Source organism: Nomascus leucogenys, chromosome 8 (genome assembly GCF_006542625.1).
Source record: "Nomascus leucogenys isolate Asia chromosome 8, Asia_NLE_v1, whole genome shotgun sequence".
In the NCBI taxonomy this organism is placed as follows: Eukaryota; Metazoa; Chordata; class Mammalia; order Primates; family Hylobatidae; genus Nomascus; species Nomascus leucogenys.
Window position 1 is genome coordinate 20,295,532 of NC_044388.1, and position 13,989 is coordinate 20,309,520.

At 36.8% G+C, this 13,989-nt stretch overlaps 1 protein-coding gene across 2 annotated transcripts in view; it reads right to left on the minus strand.

The window, feature by feature from the left end:
- Positions 1 to 11,681, minus strand: part of COL6A5 (collagen type VI alpha 5 chain) — a 134,692-nt gene extending 123,011 nt beyond the window's left edge. For both annotated transcript variants that reach the window (XM_003265397.2, XM_012508361.2), the window contains exon 1: positions 11,235 to 11,681. The gene's annotated coding sequence lies outside the window, so the exon portion shown is untranslated. The remainder of the gene's footprint in view (positions 1 to 11,234) is intronic.
- Positions 11,682 to 13,989: the final 2,308 nt, after the last annotated feature.

The window sequence follows — 13,989 nt, forward strand, 5'->3', positions numbered from 1 at the left end:
GTCGAATAAATTATTCCCCCCTTTTTTCCTAATCTCTAGGGTTATGTCTAATTTCTCATTCCTAGAGAATACATTTGCTTTCATTCTTCGTTTTTTGTCTGGATTATGGTAACTAGTAAGTTATCCTGTTTATCATGAGTTTTTCCCGAAAGACATTTTTCATTTATTAATCAATTCTATTGGTATTCTTTGTCTTAATTCTCAATTTTCTGTCTTTATTTTTACTTCATTCTATTTTACATAGGTTTGTTTTGCTTTCCCCCAACTTGTTGAATTGAATGATTAATTCACTTCTATTCTTTCCTATGTGGTAATAAGAGCTTTTTGAGGCAGTGCATTTTCCTGAGTACAGCATCAGCTTTGATATGCAAGCATGCTCATCATTAGTACAGGCCAGATATTCCTCAATTATGGTTTGAAATTTTTCAAGTAACTGCATTTTCAATTTCGTCAATTGACAATCAAGAGATTTTCCATTTTGATTTGGTTGTTTTATTGGGGTTGTTTTATTTTTCAGTGTGAATGTAGCTCTTTTATGAGTTACTTTTGGTTTTAATGCATTGTGGTTAGAGAATGTAGTCTGTACTCTTTTCTGGAATATGTCAAAGTTTCCCCTGTATATAACCTAGTATATATTAGGTCGGTGCAAAAGTAATTGAGGTTTTTGCTATTACTTTTACTTTTAATGGCAAAACCGCAGTTACTTTTGTACTGACCTAATATAATGCTGTTTTTGAAATGCTTAATAAATGCTAGAAAAGAAACAATATTTGCTCCTGATGATAGAGTTCATTATTAGTCTATTAGCCCATCTTTATTTATTTTTGCCTATCTTAACTCTCAAGGACTAATATGAGTGTCTCAACATTTCCCCTACAACTATATTTTCATCAATTCTCTTATTTCCTGCAGCTTCTGCTTTATGCATTTCTACACCATGCTAGTTATTTCATAAGGATGATGACAGTTCTCTCTTCAATGTGGAACATATTCATAACTTGTTTACCATTATTATCTGACTTTTGATTATCGCTTGCGCCATCATTGTCTGCTTTGGCCCACTGTTGTATCCTCAATCTCTGTCGGTACCTGGTCAATAGTTAACACTTCATAACTCTTGGTTGAAAAAAAGAAGATGCAAAAAAAGAAAGAGAGGGTGGAAAAAAGTATGCACTACACCTCAATTTAATATAGTTTTTATTGACCTCAACATTTTCTGATATAACATCATAAACCCTGCTTCCTCTTGGGTGGTATGTCTTTTATAAGCAACTTAATTTCAATTATCAAATCTCTTTTGTTTTAGTTGTATCTACTGTAGACAGTGTGCGGCTGGATTCAGCTGTTTGATCAGATCTGTGATTTTTTTTTTAAGATAAGGACTTAAACTCTTTTTATTTTATATTATAAAATATATGTTTGGGCTTACGTCTGTCATCTCTTTTAAATACATTATTCTTTACTTTCCACTACTATTTGTTTTGTTTAATTTATTTTGCCTTATCACATTTCCATTCATTTTCTATTTCCCTTTCATTAATCATTAACTTTATGTGTGTGGGTATACATATTTTTTATTTTACTAGTTTACCCTAAGTGTGTGTGTGTGTATAAAATTTTACTAGTTTACCCTAAGTATTTGAGAGGTGTATATATCTCTCTCTAATTTTCACTTAGGGTAAACTAGTAAAATAATTTATAAAGAAAATGTTTTAACTTATATTTCCAAATTTATCAACTTTAGAAATAAAATAATATTGATAACTTCCACCTATGAAAGATAAAATTAGTCTGCTTACATTTCCTTTCTCTTAATTTTTTGTTTGTGTTTTATAGGGGCAAGAGGAATCTCTCAATGTATTATCATGAATTTATCTTTTAAACTTTAGGGATTTTTATATCATAGCTTTTCTTTCAAGAAGTGTAATTCTTGCTTTGTGATTCTAATACCACAGTTAATTCAAGTTTATTTTAAAATTTAAATAGAATGTGCACACTCCCAGTTTGTATCTATTCTAGGTTTTTAATTTTGATTCTTCTTTTTGCCGTCTAAAGCAATCCACATCAGCACTATTGGATAGAAACATAATGCAAATTGTGTATGTAATTTTAATTTTTTTGGTAGCACATTAACAAAAGTAAAAAAAAGGTGAAATTAATTAAATTTATTTTATTTAACCCAATATATCTAAAGTATTACAATTTCTATGTATAACCAATATAAAAATTATTAATGAGATATTTTACTTTTTTTAATACGAAGTCCTCAAAATCTGCTGTGTATTTTACTTCTATAGCACATCTCAACTCAGTCTAGCTACATTTCAAATGGTCAGTAGCCAATATGGTGAGTGGCTACCATACTGGATAGCACAGCTATAGATCGTGGAACACACAGAAATTTACAATATTATTCAGGTCCTTAGCCCATGGCCTTCCATCCCAGAGTCCCAGGCTAAAGAGATCAATGTCTCAGCCTATCATAGTTCTTACAAAGCACACCAGCTGGGAAGCTCTGGGCTAGATGACTCTTCAAGTAGTACTTCCAGGAAGTGACTCTTTTAGGAAGTGGTTAATTAAGAAAGTGTTTCTCAAGCTTTAACATGCATATGAATTACCTGGGCATCTTATTAAAATGTAGACTCTGATTCAGCAGCTTTGGAGTGAGCCCTGAGTTCTGCATTTTTAATAAGCCCCTAGGGAATGTTGGTTCTCAGAAAACACTGAGTAAGAAGGGATTGGATTCTGCGTAGTGAGGTTTTGCATACCCAGTGATGTATCTGACATTTTTTCAACTTGCTGTCTAGAGCAATCTAAATCACTGCTGTTTAACAGAAATATAACACAAGCCACATATAGAATGTGGCTATAGAAATCTTGGGTCCCATTCATTTCCTTTTCCCGCTAAGGTCCTTATATTAATTAGAACCCACTTTCATTCTCTTCTGGAATCTGATGTTGCTGAGACAATTTATGCAGCTAGCATGATTTATTTTTTCTTTTCCTGCTTGGATATTTTATCCTTTATCCTTAAATATCATCATGCTAATCTTCCTTCCTTCTTTCTTTCCTTCCCCTTTCATTCTCTTTCTTCTTTTCTTTTTTTCTTTTCTTTTCTTTTCTTTCTTGCTTGCTTGCTTGCTTTTCTTGCTTTATCTACTTCTCTCTTTCTTTTCTTCCCTTATCCAGAACATGGTGAGACTTTTGATCTGTGAATTCAGATGTTCTTTTACTTTGGGAAGGCTTTCATCTAATTCCACATTTCTTTAATTAAAAGATGCATCTTTTTCACATTTTAATATTTTTCAACTATAAGTGACATATTCATTTAATATATTATGGTTTTCTTCTATTCCTCCAAAATTAATTTTTAAATTGGTGGTGCATCTTGAAATTACTAATAGTTTGAGATCAAATAAATAAATGTTTTATATTTATTTTCAGTTCCTTTTGTTCTTTTTTTTTTTTTTCCAGAAATTTTACTTAGCCCTTTGCTGTTTTTCTGTTGTCTGTTTTTCATTATTATTATACTTTCTTACCACTTCTCTCTCTTTTCTTTGTAGCCTGCATTCTATGTGATTTTTTTCCCAAAGCCATCCTCTAAATCAAAACTCTATTTTTCACAAGATTTACTTATATCTAGCTGCTTCTAATTTAGGTTTCAGTTTTCTAATGGTTTTATTTTCCTTCTGGACTTTCTTGGCTTTGCTTCTCATTCTCTCTTGCATTTCTTTCAGCTCTTGATTTACAGAACTGTGTTGTCTAATGCCTCGAGTTTGGAGTTTTGTTGACTGAAACAATTCTTGATCTTTGTTTTGCATGTAACAAATGCTTCTTTTCTTTGTGGAAGTATTTTTGCATCAGATCCATACTGGTGCTTTTGGATTTTCTGTGTAGCCTTTGGATATTGTTTGTGGGAGGAATAAAGTTGAGGAAAGACAGATCCAACAGGGAGTGCTCCTACATATTTCATATTCATGTTCTTGGCTATTTTGTAGTTTATTGCTATTGAGAATAGAAATGTTCTTCTCATTATAGTTTTAACTGTTCATTGCTACTTTATAAATAAGCATTCGATTTTTTCTGGATTTATTTTGCAGTCAGCTATCTTAACATTAGGTTTCATAATTTTCACTTGATTCTCTTATTTACAATCTATCTGGAACAGCAAACACTTACATGTTTCTTATTATGTGCCAGTCTCTATACTTTGTTTTTTATCTTTACAATTTCTATATGAGGCAAATACTCTTAGTTAATGTCACAGAAGAAAGTGATATCAAGCACCCTGCCCAAATTAACATAGCTAGTAAGTAGTAAAATGCTGATTTGAACAAAGGTAGATGGGCTTTTAAATCATCACCCTGCTGTTTGCAAATTTTGATTATGTTATCTCCTTCTGTCCAAATAATTTTTGGAAAATAATATCACAATGGTTAAAATTAAGTATACATGGTTATCTTTATTATCTCATTTCTTCTACAACTTGCCCCCTCTCTACTAAGGAGATGCACTAGTTATCAGAAGAGCTAAGGTTTACAGTAACCCTGCACTAACTAGCTATGTGGTCTTGAGCAACCATTTATCATTCTGAGCCTCAACTTGATCATGAATGAAGTGATAATAAATATATCTACCCTTTTTATAGACTCTCAAGATTACTGTGGGGTTGAAATATAACCACTTATGTAAACTGCTTTAAAATCTAGATAGAGAGATCATTATTACTCTAATTTCACACCGAGAGTACTTCTCAAAGAATCCAGTTGCCAAGAAGCTTGTTATTATCACTTTCTCTCTACCATCTGCTAGTCTCTAACACACACACTCTACTGCCTACTACCCACAAACATTGCCACTTGCCATTTTCCAAAGAATCTTTTTTTTTTTATACCTTAAGTTCTAGGGTACATGTGCACAACGTGCAGGTTTGTTACACAGGTATATATGTGCCATGGTGGTTTGTTGCATCCATCAGCTCGTCATTTACATTAGGTATTTCTCCTAAGCTATCCCTCCCCAGGCCCACACCCGCCAACAGGCCCCAGTGTGTGATGTTCCCCACCCTGTGTCCAAGTGTTCTCATTGTTCAATTCCCACCTATGAGTGAGAACATGCGGTGTTTGGTTTTCTGTCCTCATGACAGTTTGCTGAGGGTGATGGATTCCAGCTTGATCCATGTCCCTGCAAAGGACATGAACTCATCGTTTTTTATGGCTGCATAGTATTCCATGGTGTATATGTGCCACATTGTCTTTATCCAGTCTATCATTGATGGACATTTGGGTTGGTTCCAAGTCTTTGCTATTGTGAATAGTGCCACAATAAACATACGTGTGCATGTGTCTTTATAGTAGAATGGTTTATAATCCTTCAGGTATATACCCAGTAATGAGATCGCTGGGTCAAATAGTATTTCTAGTTCTAGATCCTTGAGGAATTGCCATACTGTCTTCCACAATGGATGAACTAATAAACACTATAACCAACAGTGTAAAAGTGTTCCTATTTCTCCACATCCTTTCCAGCATCTGCTGTTTCCTGACTTTTTAACGATCACCATTCTAACTGGCGTGAGATGGTATCTCATTGTGGTTTTGATTTGCATTTATCTGATATCCAGTGATGATGAGCATTTTTTCACATGTCTGTTGGCTGCATAAATGTCTTCTTTAAAGAAGTGTCTGTTCATACACTTTGCCCACTTTTTGATGGGGTTGTTTTTTTCTTGTAAATTTGTTTAAGTTCTTCGTAGATTCTGGATATTAACCCTTTATCAGATGGGTAGATTGCAAAAATTTTCTCCCATTTTGTAGGTTGCCTGTTCACTCTGGTGGTAGTTTCTTTTGCCATGCAGAAGCTCTTTAGTTTAATTAGATCTCATTTGTTGCCATTGCTTTTGGTGTTTTAGACATGAAGTCCTTGCCCATGCCTATGTCCTGAATGGTATTGCCTAGGTTTTCTTCTAGGGATTTTATGGTTTTAGGTCTAACATTTAAATCTTTAATCCATCTTGAATTAATTTTTGCATAAGGTGTAAGGAAGGGATCCAGTTTCAGCTTTCTACATATGGCTAGCCAGTTTTCCCAGCACCATTTATTAAATAGGGAATCCTTTCCCCATTGCTTGTTTTTGTCAGGTTTGTCAAAGATCAGATGGTTGTCAATGTGTGGTGCTATTTCTGAGGCCTCTGTTCTGTTCCATTGGTCTATGTCTCTGTTTTGGTACCAGTACCATGCTGTTTTGGTTACTGTAGCCTGGTAGTATAGTTTGAAGTCAGGTAGCGTGATGCCTCCAGCTTTGTTCTTTTTGCTTAAGATTGTTTTGGCAATGCAGGCGCTTTTTTGGTTCCATATGAACTTTAAAGTAGTTTTTTCCCAATTCTGTGAAGAAAGTCATTGGTAGCTTGATGGGGATGGCATTGAATCTATAAATTACCTTGGGCAGTATGGCCATTTTCACGATACTGATTCTTCCTATCCATGAGCATGGAATGTTCTTCCATTTGTTTGTGTCCTCTTTTATTTTGTTGAGCAGTGGTTTATAGTTCTCCTTGAAAAGGTCCTTCACATCCCTTGTAAGCTGGATTCCCAGGTATTTTATTCTCTTTAAAGCAACTGTGAATGGGAGTTCACTCATGATTTGGCTCTCTGTCTGTTATTGGTGTATAGGAATGCTTGTGATTTTCGCACACTGATTTTGTATCCTGAGACTTTGCTGAAGTTGCTTATCAGCTTAAGGAGATTTTGGGCTGAGACGATGGGGTTTTCTAAACAGGCAATCATGTCATCTGCAAACAGGGACAATTTGACTTCCTCTTTTCCTCATTGAATACCCTTTATTTCTTTCTCCTGCCTGATTGCCCTGGCCAGAACTTCCAACATTATGTTGAATAGGAGTAGTGAGAGAGGGTATCCTCGCCTTGTGCCACAAAGAACCATTCTTGTCCTGCATCCACGTAGCAGATTCTAGTTGCCTACCCAACATTCTAATCCTCCCAGTTCTCTCCTTCTACATTAACAGAACTCCTATGTTGATTGATGAGGCAATGTACTCAGCTATGAAAATACATCTCCAAACCTTCTTTGTAGCTAAGGTTAGCCAATGAGATATATGTGGAAGATGGATGACCCAGCAGGAAAGTAGGTATTTTTGCACTATCCCCATTCCTTCTTCTTACTACACGAAATACAGATATAACATTTAGAACTCCAACTGCCATCTTGGGACTACAAGACAATCTTACAGATAGGAGTTCCATGCCAAGAAGGTAGAATAGAAAGGTAGAAAGAAGACTGGGCTACTAATAACCATGTGCTGCCTACCTGGGGACTTATTTTACACAAGGAAAATACTAGTGTATGACTTGTTTAAGCCACTGTTTTTGGGTCTGCTATTACTTGCAGCTGAATAGAATCATAATTCATATAATCTAGAGAGATATTTCATATGCACAAGAATACACACTTAAAGCACTTAGCAATATTCATATGTAAATAAGTAATTGGTGATTAAAATATAAGAAAATTATAAATTAGCTTATCTATTAATTAAAGAGGTCCTGCAAGACCCTTCTTAGGCAATGTTTTTATGTATCACTAGATTATCACATTATGTTTTACTTAAATTTTTGTCTGTTTCCTGATTGTTAAAAGACTGCCCTAGGTGATTAGCTACAAAATTACAATAATCATAACTACTAGCATACATTTAATACATACTATGTGCAAAGCATTTTACATAATAATCTCTAATTCTCACTTCAATTCTGTAAGTTAGCTATAATTATACCCATACCACAGATGAAGAAACTAAGGCTCAAAGAGTTAGCATAGCTTGCCCAAGGGCTTGCAGTCTCTACAAAGATGGTGTTCTTCCATTGCACTACGGTGCCTTTCTGAAACTCTAATTCCATTATTCCATTCTCTTCATGTTTCTTATTATTTTCCAATATAATAATTAATTAACCAAGTGACTTATTTCATCTTGAGAGAGAACGTTTGAGGTGTCACCTGGGACAATCGAATAATGTGGAACGTTACATTGGCCTTTCAGAGACCAAGTCTTGAGTTACAGTATCATCCCAAAGAGTGGCTGGATGGATGAGAATTTAAATAGGGAGTATTAGAATATTGGGTAGGCAATTAGAAATCTGCAACATGAATACAGGACACGAATGGTTCCTTGAACTTAAACAAATTCACAACAAAAAAACAAACAACCCCATCAAAAAGTGGGTGAAGGATATGAACAGACACTTCTCAAAAGAAGATATTTATGTGGCCAAAAACATAAAAAAAAGCTCATCATCACTGGTCATTAGAGAAATGCAAATCAAAACCACAATGAGATACCATCTCACGCCAGTTAGAATGGCAATTGTTAAAAAGTCAGGAAACAACAGATGCTGGAGAGGAAGTAGAGAAATAGGAACACTTTTACACTGTTGGGAGTATAAATTAGTTCAACCATTGTGGAAGACAGTATGGCGATTCCTCAAGGATCTAGAACCAGAAATACCATTTGACCCAGCGATCTCATTACTGGGTATATATCCAAAGGATTATAAATCATTCTACTGTAAAGACACACGCACACGTATGTTTATTGAAGCACTATTTACAAATAGCAAAGACTTGGAACCAACTCAAATGCCCATCAACAATAGACTGGATAAAGAAAATGTGGCACATGTACACCATGGAATACTAAGCAGCCATAAAAAAGAATGAGTTTATGTCCTTTGCAGGGACATGGGTAAAGCTGGAATCCATCATCCCCAGCAAACTAACACAAGAACAGAAAACCAAACACCGCATGTTGTCACTCATAAGTGGGAGTTGAACAATGAGAACACCTGGTCACAGGGAGGGGAACATCACACACCAGGGCCTGTCGGGGGGTTGGGAGAAAGGGAAGGGAGAGCATTAGGACAAATGCCTAATGCATGTGGGGCTTAAAACCTAGATGATGGGTTGACAGGTGCACAGCACACGTATACCTATGTAACAAACCTGCATGTTCAGCAAACACCACAGCACATGTATACCTATGTAACAAACCTGCATGTTGGGCACATGTATCTCAGAACTTAAAGTAACATTAAAAAAAAAAAAAAAAGAATGGTTCCTTGGAGAATGGCAAGTGGCAATGGCTGTGGGTAGTGAGTTGTGTGCATGTTAGGGAAGAGGCCAGAGGAATTTAGGGAAGTACCATAAAGCACTAGGGATTGATGGGGCAACAAAAATGTTTGCTACTGCCACATGCACCACCAGTCAGCCCTTCCTCATAAAGTAGGCATGCATCTCATTTTATCTTAGATCCCAACTTTGCCCAGTGCCCAACTCCTCTTCCTTTGCGCTTTCCACTTGCTCAGTGTATACTGGATCTGAGATCCTACAAGATTGACAGGGGCATCATCAAACAAACTGCAATACCAAGAAAAGTACACACTCTAAGTGAATTTGTGCCCTCCACTCTCAGAGCTGGAGGATTCTGGGTATATGCTCCAGGGTTGAAAATTCTTCCTTTTTGGAAGATGATTTGAACTTGAGGAAGGAAAATCACAACATGAAATACAATGCAAACAAGACATATGTGTCAGCCTTACACTTCATTATAGAAGGATGCTAAGCATATGCTCATTGAATACTTATGAACAATTTCTGCATGTAGCTATGATTCAAGATGGGAAATATTTACAGTGGCAAGCTTTATTTTCACAGGCTCGTAACATTGCTAGCAATGGCTCCCAATTTTACTGACATTTCCAAAGTTCTTTTCAAACAGAGAGGTGATTAGCTTTTGAAATCTGTGAAAAAGCCTTTTAGATGTTTTAACTTAATATATATATAATAATTAAATATAAAATCATTGTATTGAATGTTTTCTACGCTTTAATGTATTAATAATAGTTCAATATCATAACCACACAGGGTCCTCCGGGGAACTACTTTAAGATAATGCTAGCAGGTTCCCTATCAAAACCTTACATCCTGCACCCACCCATTGAAGAAAAGGGAAAACTGAGAAATATCTGCAAATAAATTTGCTCCACAGTCTCCAAATAAGTCAGCAGTGGATTTAGATTTCATATTTTAAGTTAAGCCACTGAAAGGAGAACAATAATAACAACACAAAACCATTCGTCATCAAAGATTAATGGCTCAGGTTCTCAGCAGTGATGAAGAGCCTGCCTCATCTGAAGGAGTTATTTAGAAACTTGGGAATTATCTTCTCTCCTTTAATTCATATGAAATCTCAGGATTCCTACTTATTCTATTTGTAAATTGTAGCACTGTAAACTTAAATAGAAAAAAATGGAAAAAATCTTGCAGTGTGAATTTTTTCTTAAGGATTTTTGTTCAGAATTCACAAAGTAATATGTATCTTCCAAGATACCTAGCCTGACACCCTGCGTTAACAACGGTTAATTTCAGAACAAGCAATTGAATACCAAAAAACAAAATAAATGTGATGTATGAAGCACTACGTCAACTTGTGAAGATCCTGGTAAGAGGAATAACATGCTACCAGCTTGGGGATCCTGAGAGTACAAAATTCCCTCCAGCACTTTGAAAGAACCTTACGTGGAGACTTGCACACAGTACAAACTCAGAAATAGTTGTTGAAGCTCTGAGTCCTGTTCTTAGGAAATCTCAAAGATCACAGTTTCGTTTGGGACAGAATAGAATTCCCACAAACCATGAGTGTTTAGAAGTTCTTTTTATAACTGAATACACCCCAGTATCTAATGCCTTTGGCTCATTACCTACACACCCATTGCTGTTTATTTGGGGGTTCCTGCATTGGGGTTAGAGGCTCAAAGGTAGGACTAAGTGACTTCTAAGGCAGTGCTTCTCAAACTTTAGCTGCATCAGAATCCCGTGGAGGATTGTTAAAATACACAGTCCTTGTCCCCATTCCCAGCGATTCTGGTTCAACAGGGTTTGGTGGGGTCCAGGAATTTGCATTTCTAACAAGTTTCAAGGGGAAGGCGATGCTATTAGTCCTTGCACCACACTTCGGATAGCACTGCTCTAAGGTCCTTTCGAATTCTGAGTCTACCTTTCAGAACCTGTCTTAATCATCTGTAAAATTCTTTAGAGCTCAGATTTGGGGGCGTCAACAGGTGCAAATCACCAGAAAGGAGAATCCTTCTCACATCCACCTGTCTACCCGAGGTTTCCTCCCCGGCCTGCCTCAGGCCCCAAGTCCCCGCACCCCATACTTACCCAGCTTTCCCGGGGTCAGGGGACACTCCGGACCCTGAAAACCGCCCCCAACTCTCCTGAAGAGGCTGCACCGAGCGCCTGAGCGCAGTAACCGCGCGCCTCTCGGGCGCCCGCGGCGCAGTTGGGTGGAGCGGGCGCCGGAAGCCCTGGTCCGCCCTGCACAGCTGCAGGTGGATGCCCGGAGCGAACGCCTCGTGCACAGAGAGGCTCTTTTAAGCCGGCGCTGACCCGTGCCCTTGGCCTGGCTCTTCCCTGGGGCTTTTAACTCTTCACAAGTTTTAATGTGAGTGTCCAGAGACGCTCCAGCTGTTTGCTGGCTTTGTTTCAGAGAAGCCGCCGGCTGCCAAATGAACTTGGGGAGTCAGAATTTCTCAGAAACCAAGGGCAATCTTTGCTGGCAGCCGAGCTGCGGTCACTTCTACTACTTGGACAGAGGACTCGCCATTTGGCTCCAAGTTCCCCAGTTTCTCAGAGGCAGCCTGCAGAGAACCAGCGAAAATGCCCAAGGAGGAGCAAAGTCCTGGGGGAAGCCCGATAAGAGAGAAAGTAACGCACCCCTGATGCTAAAGGCAGCAGGAGTTTTATCCAGCAACTTCTAGAAAGGGCAGGATGGGGAAATGAAGCAGGCAACAAAAATGAAGATATGACTTTTAGTAGATAGATCAGAGTGAAGAACTTGGAAAGCATAGACTGTTCTTACATGCATGGCTTATTTTTTGTTGGTTTGCATGGACATGTACTCAGGTTGAGATTTTATATTACATACCTGTATATCACCTGCCAGTAAAGGTACTCCTAGCTTGAGTGGTTAAGTTTAATCAATCCATTGCTTCAGCCTGCTAGCTTCTTCAGGCTGTCTGTAAAGAGATATGTTACAATTACTTACACTGATGAAAGTTTATTAAAAGGTCAAGAGGAAACATAAGACATGGGAGCTCACCCTTGCTCAGCAAGAACCCAATTGTGAGATTGCTTCTGAAGTTAACTAGGAAGTTTCTAAGTATGTCTTAGAAAGAATGGGTTGGAAGAATGAAGAGAGGGAAGTGTAATGAGGACTGTCAGGATTTTCTCCTGTTATTATTTATTTTTTTTTTTTTACAAAGAGAACACAAATATGTGTAAACCAAAAACTGGTTTTTTTCTGTTGTTTTTCATTAATAAAAAAAAACTGATGTAAGTTGAAAATGGTTTTTCTAAAAAAAAGTGTATTTCATCTATTTTGAATTCACTTGGAATAGTCAAGGTTATCGGGTGTTCTGCACAGAACATCCTGAAGTCCTGGATTTGAATGCCAAGACTTGCCCTTTGGTATCAGTGAGTCTCAGATCTGTCCAGGTTTTAATGGAAAATGTGCCATTGGTCACCAGAGTGAAGCACAGAGAGAGTCTATGGGCTGGAATATCAGGAAGCTAGAGTCTGGGGGGACAAAATATACATCTATTTCACATTCATGCCTGGCCCAGGCCAAAACTTTGCTACTGTGATGTCCACATACCCTCAGTGTGTAAAGATTTATTAATTGAGATGATCTTCCCCAACCAAGAGTAATGCCCCAAGGGAGAAAGGAGGCCTACTTTATACTTCAGGAGAAGGGCGGGGTTTTTTCTTCACGATTAGGGTAATATCCAAATAGTACTGAAGCCAAAAGGACATTGTGGGTTTGTGTTTTGGGGGTTCTTTTGTTGTTTAGAAACTTCTCTAGAAAGTATTATTGTAGAAATTTTTTTACTTGCAGTACAATTATGATTTAACTTTCACAATCATGAAATAACAGTGGCTCCAGGAATCTACAACTTTTCCACAGATTTTAACATTTCCTTTCCTTTCTTCTGCTTATAAAATTGAAACAAGGTTTTCCCTAAATAAATCAAAATGTGAAATTTATTCACTATAGAGAATTGCATTTATTCTATTAAGGATATATTAATTTACTTCAGAAAGTAGAAGTTTGGAGTTTAACATCTGAAGGAATTCAGGCACTAAAAGTGCCAACTTTTCTGTTTTCTAACACAGAATAGAACACAATTGAACTTACATTACTTTATCTGACTTGGGTTTCATTTTCCATTTTCTCTAGAAAATAAAAAGATATTGAATAAAAGAAAAGCAATCCAGAATTTCAAAAGTGTGGAAAAGACATTAAATTTTTTTCAGGCTTCATCATTAGTTATATTTGCCTTTTATTAACCCAACCTTCACAATCTGTATTTTCTGCAGCTGTTTTAAATAAGAAGATAACATCAGAGTAAAAGATAGCAAATTCTAGTCTACCCTGCACTTGTTCATTCCCACTGCAAAATACTGATGGTATGTCTGAAAATGTGAAAATCATACTATCAGAAATAGGCAAGATGGTTCTGGATGTGAGATGATTTAAATGGAATATGATTAACTTTCTCATTGATGCAATCAGAATTATTAAAAGATAAAATAACATTTTTCTTACATGTGACTCAATGCCCTTTGGTCATGCCTATATACCAACAGATAAAAAGTCAACAATTAAAATGCATTATCGATAACTGAAGCCAAATACTTTCCTCTCTGTGTACTAAATAATATTGGAATATAGTATACTTTACTTTCTCTATGTTTAAGCCACGCTGAAAATAAGCAAAAATGACTTAGCTACTTGCTTTAAGAAATACTTGCTCCTAATAGACAAGGCTGTGACTAACCAAAGTGGCTTACTTATCTATATCAACCAGCTTGCTCTAGAAGACTTGTTTCAACTCCTTCATCTCCCTGTGTCCAA